This window comes from Kogia breviceps, chromosome 10 (genome assembly GCF_026419965.1).
Source record: "Kogia breviceps isolate mKogBre1 chromosome 10, mKogBre1 haplotype 1, whole genome shotgun sequence".
Lineage (NCBI taxonomy): Eukaryota > Metazoa > Chordata > Mammalia > Artiodactyla > Physeteridae > Kogia > Kogia breviceps.
In genome coordinates, this window is record NC_081319.1 from 29004843 (window position 1) to 29021415 (window position 16573).

General features: G+C 41.6%; 1 protein-coding gene and 1 pseudogene across 14 annotated transcripts in view; both read left to right on the forward strand.

The window, feature by feature from the left end:
- Positions 1–16573, forward strand: part of FHIT (fragile histidine triad diadenosine triphosphatase) — a 1470752-nt gene that overhangs the window by 330229 nt on the left and 1123950 nt on the right. The gene's annotated exons all lie outside the window — the stretch shown is intronic.
- On the forward strand, positions 446–2120 carry LOC131763738 (DNA replication factor Cdt1 pseudogene; annotated as a pseudogene).

A 16573-nucleotide genomic window follows, 5' to 3' on the forward strand; every position in this document is an offset into this window, starting at 1 on the left:
CACTGACATTTTTAGTAACGAGGTGGCAACTCCCCTTATTCCTTTATTGTTTGCCATGACTCTACAGAATATAGCTCTACCACTTTCTTCCAAGGTTCGGGTCCTTCCTATCCAGGAAAACTATTTAGAAACTTGTTTGTGCCAATGGTTTCCGCCCACAGCGGGGGCGGGACCAGGACGCGGCGAGAAAATCAGCGGGAAACGCGTCTCCACTTCTGCTTGGGGTCCCACTGCTGGGGTCTCGCTGCTCCCGCCTTGGCGCAGCGCCATGTGCAGAGTGATGCCATCACTGGGCATTATGAATGCGAGACTGAATAATTAACAGCCACCCCTTAGATGGAGGACCAGGTGCAGGGTAGACTCTTTCTGGATGTTGTAATCAGAAATAGTGCGGCCGCCTTCCAGCTGTCTGCCTGCAAAGATGAGCCTCCGCTGGTCAGGGGGGATGCCTTCTTTATCCTGGATCTTGGCCTTCAGATTCTTGATGGTGTCACTGGGCTCCACCTCCAGGGTGATGGTCTCGCCCGTCAGGGTCTTCCCGAACATCTGCATACCACCCCTTAGACGCACCAAGCCGGTCTGGTGCACCCTGAGCTCCGTGCCCCGGCCCCGGCTGGGCAGCAGCGGTAAGCACGCCCAACCCGCCAAGCCCCAGCGCGACGAGACTGCTCTGCCCCTGCGCAGGAGGCTGCGGCTGCTGGCCAACGCGCTCTCTGGCCCTAGTTCCCCAGCTGTCCCTGGCTCCCCAGAGCACTCTTCTCCCCCAAGCAAGAAGACAAAGGCCACCCTCTCAGCTGGTCAGCGACCCTGCCTGGAAGCCCAGGAGGACAAGGTCCCTTCAAAGGTCACCCTTTCTGAGCTCAAGTCTTGCCTGCAGTGGGCACAGGAGCTGGCGGCACGGGTCCAGGAGCTGAAGGCCAGTGCACAGAAGAATGCTGGGGAACCCAGAGCAACGGAGGACAAGGGGCATCCAGCGGGGCTGTGTGCTGAGCAGATGCCTGCCTATCAGCGCTTCCTCGCCCTGGCCCAGCCAGGGCCCCCCGGCCTTGTGCTGCCCTACAAGTACCAGGTGCTGGCCGAGATGTTCTGCAGCATGGACACTATCGTGGGCATGCTGTACAACCTCTCTGAGACTGTGACCTTCGCCAAGGTCAAGCAGGGAGTCCAGGACATGATGCGCAAGTGCTTTGAGGAGCGCAGTGTGGGCCGGATCAAAACCGTGTACCCTGGCTCCTACCGCTTCCACCAGGAGCGCTACACCCCCACATTCAATGACGGTGGCAGGAGGTCTGATTACCAGCTCACCATCGAGCCGCTGCTGGACCAGCAGGCTGGCAGTGCGGCTCCCCAGCTCACAGCGTCGCGCCTGCTGCAGCGGTGCCAGATCTTCAGACAGAACTTGGTAACCCGCATCCGGTAGTATCACAGGGCCTTCCTGGCCTCCCTGAACACCCCACCTCTCCGTCCATGGAGGTTCCTGAGGACCAGCTGACACACTGGCACCCCCGCTTCAATGTGGACGAAGTTCCTGACATCGAGTCGGCCAAGCTGCCCCAGCCGCCCACCGTGGAGAAGCTGTCCACCGCCCAGGAGGTGCTGGCTGGTACCCGCAGCCTGATGTCACCCAGGATGGAGAAGGCTCTGAGTGACCTGGCCCAGCTCACGGCCGAGCCTAGCAGCCCCCGGTCCCCCAGCCCGGCACTGCCAGCCACCCGGCCGGCCATGCCGCCAGCTGCCCTGAAGGGGGTGTCCCAGGCCCTGCTGGAGCGGATCCGTCCCAGGAGGCCCAGATGACCTGGCTCCCGGAGCGGGAGCAGCGGCTGCAGGGGCTCGAGTGGACGCCTGAGGTGGCCCGCGTGCTGCGCAGCGTCTTCGGGTCCGAGCGCAAGCCAGCGCTCAACATGGAGATGGCCTGCACCAGGATGGTGGGCAGCTACCGCACAGCCACGAGCCCCCGGGAGATGGAGAAGCACGTGCACATCCTCTCTGAGCTGCTGTCGAACTGGCTCAGCCTCCACCGCATCCGCACGGACACCTATGTCAATCTAGGCAAGGCTGCCGACCTGGCAGGTGTCTTGGCATGGCTGGCCCACCTTGCCCATGCTAAGGAGGCACTGTGAGCCGGGTGGACAGGTGCAACACACACGGGCCGCCGGGCCTGTGTTTTACTTCCTTTAGGAACACAACACACTTTGCTTTCCCTGTCCTAAGTCCCCATGAGGGTCAGGGCTCTGGCTGCTGGGCTTGAGGGCCTCTGACTAGTGTGGTGGAGGCCCCCCTCGTATACAGGGTGCAGGGCAGTGGGGTGGGGGAGAGGTAGTGTAGTTGGCAGAATAACCCTCCCAGGCATCCACGTGGGCTCCTGAGGTGGTCCTGGAGTATCTCGGTGGGCCGGGTGTCACACGGGGTCCCCATAAGAGGGAGGCAGATGCAGAATCTGAGATTGGAAGGTGTCGGCAGGAGCCGCAAGCCGAGGAACAGATTCTCCCTGGAGCCACCAGAAGGAACCAGCCCTGCCCACCCACACCCTGATTTTTGTACTTGGCCTCTAGAACTGTAAGATAAAGTCAGAAGAAAAAAACAAGAAAAAGAAACTTGTTTGAATAAATGGTAAAATCATTCAAATGAACTGGTTCTGAATTTCTGATGGGTGCATTTGTGAAAATGCTGAGGAGCTTCTGGAGTCAGAGGCCTGGTCCTTTTCAACAACAAATACAAATTAAAGACTATTAATGATGCTTATTATTTTTTTTAACATCTTTATTGGAGTATAACTGTTTTACAATAGTGTGTTGGTTTTTCCTTTACAACAAAGTGAATCAGTTATACATATACATATGTTCCCATACCTCTTCCCTCTTGCGTCACCCTCTCTGCCACCCTCCCTATCCCACCCCTCTAGGTGGTCACAAAGCACAGAGCTGATCTCCCTTTGCTATGCGGCAGCTTCCCACTAGCTATCTAATTTAAATTTGGTAGTGTATATATGTCCCTGACACTCTCTCACTTCGTCACAGCTTACCCTTCCCCCAACCCATATCCTCAAGTCCATGCTCTAGGTCTGTGTTTTATTCCCATCCTACCACTAATCTCTTCATGACATTTTTTTTTCTTAGATTCCATATATATGTGTTAGCATACGGTATTTGTTTTTCTCCTTCTGACTTACTTCACTCTGTATGACACACTCCAGATCTATCCACCTCATTACAAATAACTCAGTTTCATTTCTTTTTATGGCTGAGTAATATTCCATTGTATATATGTGCCACATCTTCTTTATCCATTCATCTGTTGATGGACACTTAGGTTGCTTCCATGTCCTGGCTATCGTAAATAGAGCTGCAATGAACATTTTGGTACATGACTCTTTTTGAATTATGGTTTTCTCAGGGTATATGCCCAGTAGTGGGATTGCTGGGTCGTATGGGTGCATTTGTAGTTTTTCAAGGAACCCCCATACTGTTCTCCATAGTGGCTGTATCAATTTACATTCCCACCAGCAGTGCAAGAGTGTTCCCTTTTCTCCACACCCTCTCCAGCATTTATTGTTTCTAGAGTTTTTGATGATGGCCAATCTGACCGGTGTAAGATGATATCTCATTGTAGTTTTGATTTGCATTTCTCTAATGATTACTGATGTTGAGCATTCTTTCATATGTTTGTTGGCAATCTGTATATCTTCCTTGCAGAAATGTCTATTTATTTCTTCTGCCCATTTTTGGATTGGGTTGTTTGTTTTTTTGTTATTGAGCTGCAAGAGTTGCTTATAAATTTTAGATATTAATCCTTTGTCAGTTGCTTCATTTGCAAATATTTTCTCCCATTCTGAGGGTTGTCTTTTGATCTTGTTTATGGTATCCTTTGCTGTACAAAAGCTTTTAAGTTTCATTAGGTCCCATTTGTTTATTTTTGTTTTTATTTCCATTTCTCTAGGAGGTGGGTCAAAAAGGATCTTGCTGTGATTTATGTCATAGAGTGTTCTGCCTATGTTTTCCTCTAAGAGTTTGATAGTGTCTGGCCTTACATTTAGGTCTTTAACCCATTTTGAGTTTATTTTTGTGTGTGGTGTTAGGGAGTGTTCTAATTTCATACTTTTGCATGTAGCTGTCCAGTTTTCCCAGCACCACTTATTGAAGAGGCTGTCTTTTCTCCACTGTATATCCTTCCCTCCTTTATCAAAGATAAGGTGACCATATGTGTGTGGGTTTATCTCTGCACTTTCTATCCTTCCATTGATCTATATTTCTGTTTTTGTGCCAGTACCATACTGTCTTGATTACTGTAGCCTTGTAGTATAGTCTGAAGTCAGGAAGCCTGATTCCTCCAGCTCCATTTTTCGTTCTCAAGTTTGCTTTGGCTATTCGGGGTCTTTTGTGTTTCCATACAAATTGTGAAATTTTTTGTTCTAGTTCTGTAAAAAATGCCAGTGGTAATTTGATAGGGATCTCATTGAATTTGTAGATTGCTTTGGGTAGTAGAGTCATTTTCACAATGTTGATTCTTCCAATCCAAGAACATGGTATATTTCTCCATCTATTTGTATCATCTCTAATTTCTTTCATCAGTGTCTTATAGTTTTCTGCATACAAGTCTTTTGTCTCCTTAGGTAGGTTTATTCCTAGATACTTTATTCTTTTTGTTGCAATGGTAAATGGGAGTGTTTTCTTAATTTCACTCTCAGATTTTTCATCATTAGTGTATAAGAATGCCAGAGATTTCTGTGCATTAATTTTGTATCCTGCTACTTTAGCAAATTCATTGATTAGCTCTAGTAGTTTTCTGGTAGCATCCTTAGGATTCTCTGTGTATAGTATCATGTCATCTGCAAACAGTGACAGCTTTACTTCTTCTTTTCCTACTTGGATTCCTTTTATTTCTTTTTTTTTTTATTATTGCTGTGGCTAGAACTTCCAAAACTAGGTTGAATAAGAGTGGTGAGAGTGGGCAACCTTGTCTTTTTCCTGATCTTAGTGGAAATGGTTTCAGTTTTTCACCATTGAGAACAATGCTGGCTGTGGGTTTGTCATATATGGCCTTTATTATGTTGAGGAAAGTTCCCTCTGTGCCTACTTTCTGCAGGGTTTTTATCATAAATGGGTGTTGAATTTTGTCAAAAGCTTTCTCTGCAAATGATGCTTATTATTAACTTTTAAAAAGCTCTCTCTACCCCCCAAAAGTTAAAAAGCTATTGTTTGAAATGTGTGGCCCCAAACTATGTCATTCTCTATTCTATGGGATAGCATAAAGCCCAAGAACAATGTTTAAAATTGTCTTAATCATTGTTATAAAAGGAATTAATGAGTGGTAACATTCAGAAACCCCATTGCTCATATTATGTTTTGGGGGTATGGAGGAGGAAAAAGCAGAAGGAAGAAAAATACATTTCAAAGAAAGTTAAACAACAACTTGTAAATTTCATTCTCTGTTGCTGGAAAACCAGCTGATTATACATGAATGTATAATAAAACAAGTGTCTGGCACATTGAGGTGTATGAACTATGTAGCGTAATCAGAGCTTATTTTCCTGCAGTGGAGATTGAAATTTATGTTTCTTCTAAGCAGTACCTTTCATTCCATTTTTATTTTCTAAGGGAGAGTGAAATTTACAAGTTGCTTCTTAACAATACCAGAAGTGCTAATTCCTATACAATGAATAGTGAAGTTTACAAGTTACCATTTGACATGCCCACATTTCTGTTTGTTTGTCCTCCCTCCCCACCCCCCAACAAGGTATAGTAAAATTTATAAGGTTAGTAAAAACCCTTCATTATTAATACAAGTTTACATTGCTGTTGGGAATTCCATAAATGGCGTATGAACATATCTGAGGGGAAGCATAAAGGTGGACGTTATGAGGCAAGAAATTCTTTCAGGAACGTTGAATTTATAATCATCACTCAAGAAAGCACATGCAGAGACACTCATTCATGGCTTTGTGTCCCCATGACCCCATTCCCTTGGCACCTTGGTTCTGTTAGCCTTCAAGTATGTTTCATTGGGCCTTTTTTTGTTTTTTTCGGGTGTTTTTGGAAATCCATCTAACTCTTCCTTTGCAAATCTTCCTCAGCTCAGGCTATACATCCGTCTTCTTCTATGGTCCCTTTTTCTCCACTTCCATACTCTTGCCTGAACACTCAAAGTGGCTACTGTGTACACAATTAATTAAATGAATGGTTCACAGCCTTAGGCCATCACTTCTATTATTATCTGGTACTGCTACTTAAATATGTAATTATTACAGCATTTTATTGTTATTAAAATTTTAAGATATACATGCCTTATTTCACCAATTTTATTATAACAAGATCTTTGAGGGGAGATATCAGGCCTTAAAATTCCTTATGCTCCCAATGGGGGCGTTTATATAATCGTGTAATCGAAATGAAGTGGATGTTTTTACCAATCACAAGAACCGGGAGAGAACGGAAGTGAAAAAGGAACGGACACCCTGTAGTACATAACTGGTCTGAGAAGATGGTTGCAAGAAATTCTTCTATTTCTGTCTGTGCATGTCTCTTCCATAAGGACATAAAGTCCTCTTTCCCTCCGCATGAGTTTTGGTTGACCTTTTGACTTTTTTTGGCCAATAGGAAATGGCAGAAATAACACTGTGTCAGTTCTGAGTCTAGCTAGACTTTAGGTTGGCTGGAGATAAACACTCTTTAGAGCCCTGTGCCATTTCTTTAAGAAGTTTGGTTATGCAGCAAGAGAGAGGTCATTGGGAGAGAGTTCATGGAGGATTACAAAGATATGGAGAGAGGCCCAGCCAGCCCCCAGCTGTCCCCGTCATATCAGCTGAGGGACATGGAGGGAAGGGAAGCCAACTTGGATCTTGCAGTCCCAGCTGGACTGCCCTAGTCAACATTATGTGGAGCAGAGAGATGAGTTATCCCACTAAGGGCTGCCCAAACTGAAGATGTAGGACAAATAAATGGTTGTTATTCTTAGTGTTTTAAGTCACTAGTTTTGGAGTGGTTTATTGTATAGCAAAGATTACAGAAACACATCCAAAATGGGTTAAGTTGTATATTAAATTTTGTGGTCTACAATAGTGCATTTTGAGCTTTAATGTGTATACAAATCACCTAGGGTTCTTGTTAAAATTCTGATTCATTAGATTAGGGATGGTGCCTGAGATTCTGCATTTCTAAGAAGTTCCCCGGTGATGCTGAGGTGAGGTTCTGGTCTGTGTGCCACATTTTGAGTAGAAAAGGTCAAAGCAGGGAAGTGCATTCATCCAAAGATTAACAAGTTGCTTATTACAACCCGGAAGGTTATATTTGCCTTGCTGTTGAGATTGCAGATTCTGCACAGGCTGTATCAGCTGCCCAACAGACATGCCAATTCCAAAAATATAAAGTCAGACAAATGTGCATTTTAACCAAAGTACTAGGAAAGTTCTGTTTTCTTAAAGTCTAACTTTCCTGAGAGTGACTTTATTCCCCTGAGCTTCATGTCTGTTTAACCAAGAAGCATGCTCTGTGACAATTGTTGATAATGGTAATAATGATAGCAATTACTCTACACTTCACAAGTGCTTTGTTGTGAGCCAGAATCTGTACTAAGTGCTTTATATACATTTCATCATTTAATTCCTATAACATACATGACTGTTACCATTTTGCAGATGGGGAAACTGGGGTTCAGGGAGGTTTAGTTACTAGCCCTAGTCACCCAATGACTAAGATAGGATTCAATTCTGTATGATGTGACTCCAAAGTTCAGGTTGATAACTGCTCTGCCACACTGCTTCCAACTAGAAGCCTAGCACAGACCTCAGGTTAGTGTATTATGGCTCACATTCTTTCTTTTTGGACTTGTTTCTTGGTAGTAGTGGCGGTAATAGTAGGAGTATAGATATTTTCCTTCCGTGCAGTATAGTTGACTTTGGGAAATCCTAACAGAGATACCTGAAATGTTCTTGCACATGCGCACGTGTGTGTGTGTGTGTGTGTGTGTGTGTGTCTGTCTGTGTATGTGTGTGTAAGGCAGGAGCGGAAACACCTTTGAAACCCATTAGTTGGGAAATTTAATTTTTTGTAGCAACATTCACATAATTATTGTCAGCATTTTACAGTGGTATTTAAAGTGCTGATATGAGGAAAGTCTTTACCATAATAAATATAGATGATTTGTTTAAACTTCAATAGTCTCTTGTTTTCACTGTGTTGCCTATTGCAGCAAAATAATTTCACCCCCTCCCTTTGCTTTAGACTTACTGTTTCCCCCTCTATGGCATTTATCAGACAGAAGCTACTACTGTTTTAGGTTTCCATCAGAGTAGCATAAAATATTTCTAAAAACCATAAAAGACTCTGATATGACCTACTTTGAAATTAGACGGCCAGAACATCTCTTTACTCGTCAGTTTGAATGCCTCTTCTCTGCTCTCTTGAAGGTTAAGGGAACTGGCGGTGCCGGAAATGGCAGTGCTCTGTGGCACCAAAGCCAGTGCCCTACGGGGACCTACTCCATAGTGACTTGGGATTAGATGAAGACACCAGGACACCAGGACCTCTGGCCAGAAGTTTTACTTAGCTCTCAAATCTCTTTACTGCTGAGATGGCTATTCTGCAACATGATGGTGGTGATGGCAGGGTGTGTGTGAGTGTGTGTGTGTGTGTGTGTGTGTGTGTGTGTGTACAGAGTTCTTTAAAGTGAGATCATTTGGCTGCACACTTTTTGGTGGGGTCCGTACAAATTTTATTGTCTTCTTTAGGTGAAGAGGCAAGGTGTATGGGGGTGGTGGCAGGACTTGATTGGGACTTGAATCATTGCTCAGAAGTAACAGTGATTTTCTTCAAAATCACAAAATCCATGTTTCTCCCACTGCCTGCTGTTCTTCAAAATGAGCTGGTCACTTCCTGGTACAACAGTGATTTTCTTTGTCATTCTGAATGAATCATTTACAAGACAAATGGTCCACTTCCATTGATTTCCTGATCTTTTGGACATGAAATATTTCATGTTTCTTTTACAATAAATATCTAATTTTTCCAACAAATGTAGTATTGTAAGTACTTTTTGAGAAATATTTAATAAGAAGCACATTTTATTTCCTTGGAACTACATGGAAGAACTCTCTGGACCTTTATTAGTTTGCATGTTGCTATTCAGAAAAGTGGAATATCCTCCATTAATTTTTACCACTTTCTAAATTATCTTCTTCAAAGAAAAATCCCAAGAAAGCAGAGGCTTGCTTAAGTGAAACATTTCTGAAGATGCTTTTCTTGCAGATTTCCAAGAGTCTTAGATATGTAATGTAATTTGTTTCGAGGAGACTGTGGGTGACAAAGCACTGCTGGTAGGGGTTTGACACATATAGTTTTTTTTTTTGCGGTACGCGGGCCTCTCACTGTCGTGGCCTCTCCTGTTGAGGAGCACAGGATCCGGACGCGCAGCCTCAGCAGCCATGGCTCATGGGCCCAGCCGCTCCGCGGCATGTGGGATCTTCCCAGACTGGGGCACGAACCCATGTCCCCTGCATTGGCAGGCAGACTCTCAACCACTGTGCCACCAGGGAAGCCCTGACACATATAGTATTAAGAATGGATTCCTTAGCAATCATGTGGATTGGCCAAGAGAGGAGAATTTAAATGGAATGCTCAGTAGAAAATAAGTACTCTGTGCGATGTAGAAATAAAAATAAGTTTGGTAAACACACAACATGAAAGGTTATACTTATTATTATCATTATTTTAATTAATTTATTTATTTTTGCCTGTGTTAGGTCTTCGTTGATGCGCACAGGCTTTCTCTAGTTGTGGCGAGCAGGGGCTACTCTTCGTTGAGGTGCATGGGCTTCTCATTGTGGTGGCTTCTCTTGTTGCAGAGCACAGACTCTAGGTGCGTGGGCTTCCGTAGTTGTGTCGTGTGGGCTGTAGAGTGCAGGCTCAGTAGTTGCAGCATGTGGGATCTTCCTGGACCAGGGCATGAACCCATGTCCCCTGCATTGGCAGGAGGACTCTTAATCACTGCTCCACCAGGGAAGTCTCAAAAGGTTGTTATCAGATGAGACTTTTTGTAGTGTCTGCTTAGTCTTTCTTTTTTTCATTTATTGCTAATTAATTAAAGGAAAAATATCTTTGAAAAATCTGTAAAGGTTGTCCTATGGTTTGTTTTATTAAAATTGCTTAAATCTGATGGGGGAACTTGCTGTTAGCAACATTCTGAAATTTGGACAAAAGCAAAGTAATAGCTTATAATATATATAGTTTGAAAGTTGAAAATAATATTGATTCATACTATTTTCATGAGAGGAAGTTAAGCTTATTGTTTTTGTAAATTCTCCAAATTCTTTTGGTTATGTAGAGGAAGAAAATTAATTTCCCCTCTGCCCTTCTGAATTCTTGGCTGAGACCACCCCAAACCTCCCAGTAGTAAAAGATTAACAGGAGAAAAACAAACAGAAATTTATTAACCTGTATACTTCATGTATACATGGGAGATACCCAGAAAAACTGAGTAACTCCCTGAGATGGTGCATCTACTACCTTAAATACCATCTTCAGCTAAAGACAAAAGAAAGATAAGGAGGGTTGGGGTAGGTAGTTATGGGGAGTTTACTAGGAAAAATGTGGTAAACCAGGGTAAGATTTGTTCTGTAGATTTTTAATGCCTTCTCCATTGATAAGATTCTCTTGTGATTTAGAGTCATCCTTCTCTTCCTGGTACAGAGAGGGAGACACTTACTAATGGAGATTTCCTTTATAAATGTAAACGTTTCTTACAAAAGGGCAAGTTCTACTCTATTTTCAGAGCTTCTCCTGTGTCTGCTGTTTCTTACAATAATTGGCTCAAAATAAACCTTATGCTGAAGAGTCATATTTTGGGGTGACATATTCTGCTACCCTTCAGCTGCAAGTGGGTAAAACTGAATTCAGGATATCCCAAGAGAAATGAAAATGGGAATTTTGGCCCACATAATTGCAGTTTCCAGTGGGATGAACCTGACTTTTGTCATGGATGGCTATAGGTGCTTCATTGTATATTCAAAACTGTTTCTTCCAGGGGTGAATCTAGGTTTTGTGTAACCTGAAGTTTACAGTTTGGAGAAGCTTCTTTATTAAAAGATCATAAATGACCACATTACTCTAAAAGGACCTGGAAACTAAAGTTGCAATAGCTTCATGGTGAATTTGCCTCTGCTCCTCCCCATCTCATGGCCCATTTCTTCTCTACATGCTCTTAATTTTCCTTCAGTCTAAGTCCTTGTGGTGGTGTGAATTTAACTGCTATTAAAAAACAAAATTCAAGTGAGTGAATTTGAAGATCTAATTGGCTTTATTCAGCGATTCATGAATCAGGCAGCATCCCATCTAGTAGATAGAAAAGGGCTCCAAAGAGCTTCAGACAAGGAAAGGGCAGAAACGGGGTGGGACAAGAAAGTCATAAATAAAAGAAAGGATTGTTTCAGGCAAAGTTACCTTCTTGGGGGATGGCAGAGTTCCATCAGATGGATTATCTCACCAGTGCTGGCCAGGAAATTTCAGACTGACTGGTTAAGATTACATTTCTAGGAGAGGCTGAAACTACAGTTAGATTAGGTATTAACTCTTGATTTGTTGACATGGGGCTTAGCACAAGTGACTCCATTCTGGACCTGTTTTCTTCTTCTTTGTTTTTTTTTTTAAATACTACCCACGTTCTTAGAAGCGCCTTTCTCTTACAGCTGATTCATATAAATCCCCACAGAAGACTCAGACTGGTTAGCTTGAGTCACATTCCTACCTCTGGTGAGGGAGATGAGACACCTCAGTTGAGATCCCAGGAGAAAATAATGAGCTGGGGAGGGGCAGTGCCCTAAGGGAGTCAGATGTTGATCAGTCTAAATAGCGGGTGTTTACTTCCATGCTCTTCACCCTGTTTTGTTGACCTGAGGGGTCGAGGTGGGTCCTCTAAATGGATGTATGAAACACCCATTTAAACTTGAATTTTCAGCTCTTTTCAGGGATTAAGCTGACCTTAGCAAGAGCAGAAACCATACACAGGCAGGCTGGGAGGTCAATTTCTGATTTTCTTTCAAGTAAACCTCACTTAGGTGTTTTCTGCATGTGAGATACTGGGAAAGGATATCTAGTTGAGAGCCTCTCCCTCGTTGTATCTTCCTTTACCCAGAATTCATTCTCAGACACAATATGAAAAGTACTCCATTGGTCAGTATTGCTTTTTTTCATAGAGGTCTTGTGGAAAATTACAAAGAAAATGAAAACTTGATTCCTAAACTCCTTATCTGTCTTTCTACTTCCTTTAGCTTTCCTTGTCCTTTGCCGATGTTCACCTTTCTGGAATAAGATAATGAAAAGAAAATGGATGATATGTTTCCAAATTGAAAGTATCTGTACATCATAGCACCACTTTATGATGCTGCTTTAATTAATGATGATACTATCAGTATATCAGAAATGTGAACACATCTCCTTTCATAAACTCCTTCGGTACAGCAGTTACCATTAAAAAGTATCCTCTTTTATGGATGATGTAACTGCTGTAATATTTGGAAGTACATGCTGAGTATGAGAATATTAGTGTATTAAGGTTATTCCGAAAAACAGAACCAATAGGGGGTATTTATGTGTGTGTGTGTGTGTGTGTGTGTGTGTGTGTGTTACCGAACTCAGGTCCAGCTGCTTGCTGCTTGAAAATCAATACTCAAGAGGCAAGTGTTGGTAGAAATGGAAAAAGTTGTTTTTAATCAGAAAGCTGGCAATCTGGGGAGAAGGTGGACTTGTGTCCCCAAACCAACTCTGAAGATTCTGCTCAGCCATGAAAGTTTTCAAAGAGAAAAGGAGAAAAAATCTCAGTTAATCATTTAGATAGGGGATCAGACTCATTGCCATTTTCCACTACGTGCAGGCTTGTTGACTTCTTGTGATCTTTCTTTAGATGCTATTTTGTTCACACAGTTTGTTCACAAGATTACCGAAGGGGAAGCTAGGGAAGAGATTTAGTTATCTGTTAATTACTTATTCTTCATTTCTATTTCTTTGATCTAAGGAATGAACAGGTTAGGCAAGGTATCGTGTGATCAAAAGATTTGAAAGTGTGCTTGGGCCAGAGATGAATAGTGCCTGGCTTAAGGTTAGTTACAATATAGCAGTGGTCCCCAACCTTTTTGGCACCAGGGACTGGTTTTGTGGAAGACAGTTTTTCCACGGACCAGGGTAGGGGAGTGGCATGGTTCAGGCAGTAATGGGGAGCGGCAGATGAAGCTTCGTTTGCTCGCCCACTGCTCACCTCCTGCTGTGCGGCCTGCTTCCTAACAGGCCATGGACCACGGCCCGGGGGTTGGGACCCTTGCAGTATAGCTTTGCTAAAGTGACAAGACAAAAGGGGCCTCCTGCAAAGTGCTCTTTCCTGCCAAAAGCTGCTTACCTGTGTGTGTGTGTGTTTATTTATATAGGAATAAATAAATATATTTATTATATATAGGAATTGGTTTATATGATTATGGAGGCTGAGAAGTTGCACAGTGTGCTATCTATAGGCTGGAGATCCAGGAATGCTGGTGGTGTAGTTTTAAGAACCAGAAGGCAGATAGTGCAAGTCACAGTTGATGGCAGGAGAAGACTGATGTCCCAGCCTAATCAGTCAGGCAGAGAGGATGCATTCCCCTTTTCTCTATCAGTTCTATTCAGGCCCTCACTGGATTGGATGATGCCCATCCACACTGGGGAAGGCAATCTCATTTACTGAGTCAACAGATTCAAATACTAATCTTATCTAGAAACACCGTCAAAAGCACACCTAGAAATAATGTTTAATCTGGGCACCCTGTGTTCCAGTCAAGTTGAGATATAAAATTAACTACCACAGTTAACTAAGGTATGGCATCAATAATTAAAATCACATTTAAAAAATAGGAACATGCAAAAATGAGAATGTCTTGAGCAGCTAGGCTCTTTGAGGGCCGGGGTCCCTGCTTATCATTTTTGTGTCTCTCAAAGGTCCACAAAGTACCTTCTATCTTCTAGATGCTAAATGAATGAGTAAATGAGTGAGTGAATGGCACTGCTAATACCACTTCATTTTGTCTGTTGCTTTGTGTTTTCAGGCTTCAACTCTGGTCATGATTTTTATCTCCCGACTTGTTCCTTTTCTTTTATAAGAGACTTGAATATCTTTTTTTTTTTTATCCTGATCTTTTCTCTTTTAACCTTTGATTCCTGACATTTCCCTTTCCATTTCTCACTCTCTTTTATAGTACAACTGCTTTTGTCTGTTTCAGTCTCTCTTCTCCATAGCTTTTTGTGTCAATTTTTTTATTCTTGTAACTTTTCTCTTTTTTAGATACTGTTGGTGAGCTGGTTACTGTATTGAGTTAAAGAAGGCACCCCGTTGAGTCATTGTGAGAGAAAGCTGATTAACTGACTAATGATGTAATTTTTACTGTGTTAGGGTCTTTAGCTGCTGCCATCTGGGGAAATGGATTGCTTTATAATGGCATTTTTATCATAATCCAAACCTCAAAGCACCTATACCTTTGTTCCTTTTTCTTTGATTTTTTAAACCTACTAGTTATAAATATTGATTCTTTAACTTTCTCTATATTCTCTATTTTAAAAATAATACCCATAACTGAAGATACTATGGTAATAAAAATCAACTCTCCACCCCACCCCAGGATGTTCGTTGGCCTCCAGTTATTGCTGGTCTTATTTTCCAGCACAGGAAAGAGAACTAATCACAACCAATTGAACCCTCCAGAATTCTGTGTTGGGCGTGTAGGAAATATCAGATAGGTATAATCATTAGGCTGATGTGATTAATATGTTTGTTCTACTAATCATATTATTTCATATTATTCAGTAAGTATTTTTCAATAATCTGATTTATTATTTATTTGAAGGGCGGAAAAATATTGTGTCTATGATAATGAACTCTGAATCTAAATTTCTTAGGTTCGAATCCTAATTACTCTGATTACTAGCTTGGGCAAGTTATTTTCTTTCTATAGTATTCAATTTCCTCATCTGTAAAAGTATGACTATCAATCATATAGAATTATGAGGATTAAATGAGTTATTATTGAAACCCCCTTATGAATAGGTCCTGACACATACCAAGCATTTAGAAAATGCTAGTTCTCCTTGATTTTTTTTTTTTACAGTCTATCCCAATTATTTTCCTCCCAACTTTTTACTTTGAAAATATTAAAACTTAAGAAAAATTGAGAGAACAACAGATACCCAAATACCTTTCACAGGAATTCAGTTATTCATTAATATTTCGGCACTGTTGTTCATTTGCTTTCTTTTTCTCATTTATATACTTTTGAAAAACTAATTGCAATTCAGCTGTAGACATTGTATTTCCACCTGACATTTAACCTTGTATCTCCTAAGATCAATGTGTAACCATAATACTATTGTCACACCCAAGAAATTTAAACACTATGTTATCAAATATAGTCAAATTTCCCCATTAATGTCCCTTGTACCTTGTAGTGTCCCTTTTTCCTTATTTCTATTTTCTTTTCTATAAATCCACTCAGATTACACATTTCTTTAGATGTTGCACTGCTTTGGACTCTTTAATCTAGGATAGTCTCCTGCTTTTATTTATCTTTCATGAGTTAATATTTTTGAAGTTTCCAAGCCAGTGTCTTGGAATGCCACTCAATGTGGATTTGTCCAGTTGTTTCCTCATGATTAGATTTAGTTTAAACATTTTTGGCTAAAATACTACCTAGGTGATACTGTATACTTCACATTGCATCATATCAAAGGCACCTAATTTGTTTGTATCATTCTTGGTGATGCCGTATAATCACTTGATTGAGGTGATATTCTCCAAATACCTCAAATTTTGGAAGGTATGTGTTTTATTGAGATTTGTTTTTTGCTTTGTAATTAGTAAGTAATCTGTGAGGTGATATTTTGGGATTGGGTGAATATTCTGTTCACAAGAACTTTTCATCCATTGGTTTTATTATTCATGGATGAATCTTGCCTGATGGTGTTCTTCTAATTGTATTATCCTTATATATTTATTAGCTGATATTCTTTGGTAACAAAAGAGTTCCTCCTCCCCATATCCGTAGTAGTAGGATTGGAATATTATCATCCTGGCTGGAACAATTTACTCATACAGTATGGTACTTCTTTCAGCTAAAATAAAATATGTGTTTTCTTTGCTGCTTTTATCAGCTTTTTTTTTCAAACTTTGTATTAAGTAAAATCAGCTTACAGAAGATGCACAAATCATATGTGTATAGCTCAAGGAAGTTCCACAAATTAAATATAACTATATAAACAGATCCTTATTCTTTAGTGTTGCTCAAATTATCCCCAGGTTAGCCAGTAGGATCCCCTCTAAGCTAGTTCCTGTGTCCTTTTGACATGTCTCTGTCAGTTTTGAGTATGCCCTTGAAGAAAATAAGATCTTTTAAGCTTACATTGTATTTTCCCTAGTGCTGATCAAGAATAAGTCATTTCTTCAAAGAGCACTGCCTCCCTTTAGTGGGGAATGGCATTTAGAAACAAAGATTTGGCTACTAGGTGGGATCATTGATACTATGGTGTCATTACTTCTAAGATATATGTATGTATTTATGTGTATATACATGTAT